Source organism: Pimephales promelas, chromosome 9 (assembly GCF_988280905.1).
Source record: "Pimephales promelas chromosome 9, fPimPro1.hap1.1, whole genome shotgun sequence".
Taxonomy (NCBI): Eukaryota; Metazoa; Chordata; class Actinopteri; order Cypriniformes; family Leuciscidae; genus Pimephales; species Pimephales promelas.
In genome coordinates this window covers 6,119,767-6,125,774 of record NC_142777.1, presented here as the reverse complement: position 1 = coordinate 6,125,774, position 6,008 = coordinate 6,119,767, and the positions used below count along the sequence as shown (strand labels likewise).

At 38.8% G+C, this 6,008-nt stretch overlaps 1 pseudogene; it reads left to right on the top strand.

The window, feature by feature from the left end:
* The first annotated feature begins 553 nt into the window (after nucleotides 1-553).
* On the top strand, nucleotides 554-3,863 carry LOC148977475 (uncharacterized; annotated as a pseudogene).
* The last annotated feature ends 2,145 nt before the right edge of the window (nucleotides 3,864-6,008 follow it).

Genomic DNA, 6,008 nt, shown 5'->3' with positions numbered 1-6,008 from the left:
GGTAAAACTCGGTGTGCCCGAGGGGGGTATTAAAGGCAGTCTATTAAAGGCGGAGCCTGGAAGAAGATCAATGCAACAATCATAAGGACGGTGCGGAGGAAGAGAAGCGGCCCGGGCACGACTGAAGACCACTCGCAAATCGAAGTACTCCTCGGGGACTCCTGACAAATCACCTGGTTCCTCCTGGAAAACAGATACAGAGGACAAGGGAGGAACAGCAGACATTAAACACTTAAAGTTAATGTGTACGATTTCAAAGATTGTTCATTATTAATATCCTTGTTTAGATGCTGGTTGTGGTTACATAGTTCACTCAGTTCACCATTCACTCTATTTGCTGTACAGCCGCAGAAAAGTTGACCAATGTAAGCCGTCCGGCCGGACAGCTTACATTGGTGAACTGCTCTCACCCAATCACCATCTACACTTGAAACTCCGCCTGGCGCTTGCGTCTCCACCCCACCGCACCCGACTGCGCCCCCCTCCTGCGACACGACATTGCGCGGGTTAGTAGCCGACAGGATATGGTAGCTAGCTAAGTAGCATATCAGCAATGGATAAAAACGAAAAAGACAACAGCAAGCGTCCCCTGCTTGCCCCTAAAGGAAAGTTAGGACGAAAGAGAAAGTCGTTTGAGGAAAGAGCAGAGATTAAAAAAAAATGTGAAGAACGCCGAACTTTGAGTACAATAAACATAGGGTCCACCATTGATTGTTGGAGGAAGCTTCAGCGAGACCTGGGACTTAAGACCGACGCTGACACGGCTGACTTTCTGTTGAGCAGGTAAACATTTATTTATATACATTTACTCTTATATGGTGTGACATGTTACATAAATAGCTTTTTATCAGTCTGACAATTGCTCATGCTGCCGGTCGGCATTGGAATGTTAGCTGTTTAGCATCGCCTATCACGGGTCAAAGTAAATATATTTTTTGAAGTGCTTGAATATATTTCAGTATGCCTAGTGGTTTTCTGTTCGAGCTGATGAGAATTTGAACAAGATGCGTTGTGTGCTGCAATAACAATTAATCAAAACCTTAGCAATACTAGTAATATCATACTTTGGATAGATTCCAAATCTGTAACCAGTGGTGTTGTTCTGGCAGGACTGGGAGTGCTCTAAAGTTCAAAATATTGCTGGACTCATTACAAGTTGTTTCCATGGAAGAAAATGTGCATGACGAACCAAACAAGGACTCATGCACAGACAGACATGCCACAAAATTCTTTGAGAGTCGTTGCAGCAGATGATTTACTTGATAATGCAGGGAGCATTGTATACCACAATAGTCTTCAACAACTCATGCAAAATATGCATCTGTCTGTCAGTGTATGTCCACATAAAGACAGTCACAAAAAACAAGAGTGTAAGGCACTGGGTCCCTTTCAAGTCAAAATCAAGTCCATAGGAACAGCGGCTGTAATGGAATGGGTGAATATGATTATATTGTTGATTTTATTTTTCTTCAATTTTACAATATAGTGTGGGTGTGTTTGACTTTTTTTTCGATCCTCAAAAAATATTTGTTATAGAAACATGACTTATACAAATTTGGGATGCTTTATCTGATCCTCAAATTCTTTTTTGCAGGTTTGTCCTCACGGGCACCTTGTGTGGAAATGGGTGTCACAGCCACACTTTAAATATTGGGATGCTGGCTGGTGACTACATGCTTGCTATAAACATCCTTCTTTCCGGAAACAATTACCGAAAGATCTCCCTGTTATTTGACTTCGTGAAGTTGGGGATGGTGGACAGGAGCAGCTTCTATTGCATCCAAGACGCTTACTGTGTAGACACCATTGAAGAGTTTTGGACAGAGAAGAGAAATGAAGCCATTGCCCAAGTGAAGTCAAAGGGACCTGTTGTAGTTTTGGGTGAGTTTCTTTAAAAAAAAAAAGTGCATTTATACAATGGCACATGCATGCACACCAAATCTTCAATAACAAAAACATTACTTGTGAATTTTTTTTAAAAAAATTATAAATAATCTTACTGGGCACTTACCAGCTTAGCAGCGTAAAGTATCTCAAATTTGCCCTGATTGATGTCATCGGTCATCCTCTTTCAGCTGAATGGCATGTGCTCAAAATTTAAAAAATGTAATATAGACTGATTGTCCATTTTTATAAATATAGTGTATATTTGAAGAGTTCAGATGCAAAAGCCTCTAAATGCCATTTGAAATTTTCTTCTTTAATGATGATTTTTATCAAACTTGTATATTTAAGTTTAGTAATTTCACTAAAATGGCAATGATTATTACCTATTAATTGTTATTTAAGTGAAATTACTGAACTTAAATATACAAGTTTGATAAAAATCATCATTAAAGAAGAAAATTTTAAATGGCATTTAGAGGCTTTTGCATCTGAACTCTTCATTTCTTTTTTTTCTTCTTTCCTCTATGTAGGCGATGCAAGAATGGACAGTCCTGGGTTTAGTGCACAATACTGCACATATACAGCCATGGACAACAGTAGTAAGCAAATACTCAACATGGTGAACATTGACAAGAGGCAGACCATGAAAAATTCAGCGGCCATGGAGAAAGAGGGATTTATCCGAACTGTAGAAACCCTTCGAAATGAACTGGATGTTGTGGAGTTTTGCACAGACGCCCACATGCAAATATCAGCACTATTCAGTAGGTGTAATATTTTAAAAAATAATATTTGTTTTCCATTTTATTTTTATATTTCATTAAAATCTGTGTTATAACATACATTATCAGTAAAAAGATTTGAAACATCCCATTGAATCCAATGTTACTATAATGTTTCCAATTCTTTGAATGGTTCTGTAATGTCAAATATGTTTTCACTGTCCATGTTGTCACACAGTTCTACACTTTTTTTCCTTTTTTAGTTTGATAAAGCACCATTTTTTTCATATCAAGCAAAACAAAAACACACAAACATGTTTGATTGTGTTTTGATACACACTAACCAAAACTTGTTATCTCTACTATGCTTTTCACCAATACAGGCACTGGAATATACAAAGATAGTGGAATCCGACACACTTTGGATATGTGGCACGGCTCCAAGTCGTTGGCCAAAAAAATTCAATCAGTGCGCTCAACTTCTAAATACTTCTAACATGAAATGGAGCTGTACATGAAATACTGTTGTCATGTTTTCACCAAGTTATGTTATTTTTTTTTTTCAGACAGGACAACAAAGGGGGTGTAAAGAGCTCCTGAACTGGACAAAATACATTTGCAATCACTTCTGGCACTGTTGCAAATCAGCTGAGACATATGAGGAGTTCTTTGTAAGTATTCATATAGGCTGTGAAGAACAAAGTATAAATTTATGTTGGTTTTAATTTATATGGATAATCTATTTAACCATTTTACATCTGTTGATAGGAACTATGGTCAGGTGTACTGCACCATGTAACTGGAGAGCACGAGTGGGCTCTAGCTGCCTGCCAGCATGGTCAATTGCCATCGGACAGGGACAAGGAGTGGCTAAAAAAGGGATCAGAGTCACACTCACGACTAACTGAATTAGTCCTTGATGCTCGCTGGCTCAAGAATGTGCACAAATTCCTGAACTTCAGGTAAATTGGGTTTGCCTTTGTTGAATAAGTTTGCTTTCAGATTCAGAAATATCTAAATTTTAAAATTATTACTGACATCATGAACCAATTACATTTCTTCCTAATGTGCTTTTAGGTCCACAGCTGAACTCGAGTCCTTTCATAACCACATTTTGATGTATGCCAGCAAGAGGTTCAGTTTCACACTGCCTGTGTATGCAGCTATAGAACTATGCTTGCTGCTATAGATTACAATAGCCACATCAATCGACCCCCTAAGAGAAAAACGGATGGCTCTTTACATAGTTCATAGTTTATATACAAAGTTCTATGTCATCAACAACAACACTTTGTATTTTTGTAAGCGTCTATCATTCTTTTGTTTACAGGTACGGCAAAGTTTTCAACAAAAAAATCGCGAAAGTGGAGTCCGTTCATCCATTTTGATATCCGTGTTTGTTTCTATGTCCCGTTTCTATTGGCCGCAAGATAATCGCATAGGGGATAATTGTCAGAGAGCGCAGCGGCAAAAGTTAAACTATTTTGAACTTTGACCGCGGCGTGCACGCGAGCAAGTCAATGGTGCGCACCGCTGCGCTTGCGCTTTGGTCGACGCAGAAACAAAACGTCTTCGTGCAGCACAAGCCATTGAAATGAATGGATTTCATAGCGCAGCGCATACCGCGTCCTGTGTGAAAGTCCCTTAAACAGAAAGTTTTGCACTTCCGGCTATATCAGAACGTCATCTTATACGGTAGGTGGCGGTAATACTCCTAAGCGGTGAGCAGCCGGTAACAAGAAGTAGTCGAAGAAGAACGTCCTCATCTCAGTTCTCGCGCATGCGTTCTGGAAATCTCTTCAACTCTCGTCTCAAGGCCCACAAGGAAGTAATGGAATAGTCGAATAAAGTCGTTATGTATGGGGGGGTTTTCACACAAAAAGTAGTCACGGCACTTGATAAACTTATAAATGAGCCACTGTAGGCACATGGAATATTTAAACATTTTCTTCAATGACTTTCTGGGGCGTCAAGTTTCATTCCCTTAGGCAACCTATGTAGCAGTGATCCACCACTCAGATTTAATAAAAAAATTTCTTCATTTGTGTTCCGAAGATGAACGAAGGTCTTACGGGGTTGGTACAGCATGGGGGTGAGTAATTAATGACTTAATTTTCATTTTTGGTTGAACTAACCCTTTAACTGTTAATCGTAAACAAATTGTATCCTTCCAATTCTACGTCTTGAACTTTCTCATTATCAAGCCAAGTCTCTGACACAGCAATCACATTAAATTTGTTAAACTGGCACAGGTAATCCTTAATTTGTACAGTTTCTATAAAGACTTAGTATACTATTAAAATATATTATTGATAATGCCCCTTCCATATCCACATTTCTATTAAATTGTTCTTCTGTGTAATACTCACAACAATTCTTATTTACATTATTTAAAGAATGGTTTTCCAGGTCAATATCATTTTTAATATCATACATTTTATACTCTGTGAGATTAAAAAAATGTAAAATTCAAATTTTCATACTCGCAGTATTGAATTTGTAGCGGTCAGGCACACAGTCCGTAACAAATTCCCCACAGTCAATCTCTGTATGGGAACCAATCATTTATTTTGTGATGCATGAGTCCATATGATATTCCTCCACATAGTCCTCACTTGTAACACAACCTACAGTTGTTGTTTATCATGGATATTCATCCACATACAGTAGTCCTCACTGATCGTACTGGTCCAATTCTTTGAGTTCTCTTATTGTGAGTACTTTGGATTCTTCAGGTATCATCACTTTGCTATTCCGTGTCCATGTAACTTGTATCTTGTTCTGTTTCCTCAGAATGCGTGCGCGTCTAGAAATATCAGCATTCTTCATGGTAAGATGTTCATTCAGATACACCCCTGTACCCTTCAACTTCTAAGCTTGCCTCAGTAACTCGGTTTTGAGTTACACTCTGAATATTCATATTCTTACTTTCAAAGAACTTTATGACTTGTTTTTCCAGTGCTTGAAGTTCCTCTGGCAGGGCATCTTCACCAAATTTGTCTCTGGCCACAGTACTAGCATTCGTTTCCAATCCATTTAGAAGTAAATTCTCCATTTTTGTATATTGTTCCAGATCATCGATCCTTCCAACACAGTCTCATGAAGATGCGTATCTATACCACGAGTGTCATTTCTCGTGGCATTTATACGCCAAAAGTGTTTTTTTCGTGTATATGGTACGCACTAAAAAACCCTGGGTTAGGTTTAGAGGGGAGGGGGGTGGGGAGTTCGTGCGTATTATACGCAAAAAAGTGCGTATCATATGTACGCGAAAATCGCGTGCCAAATACACGCAAAAACTGTTTTTGGCGTATAAATGCCACGAGAAATGACATTCGTGCCATAGACACGAACTTTCATGAGATCGGGCTGATCCTTCTCTCCAATCATTCAATTTTC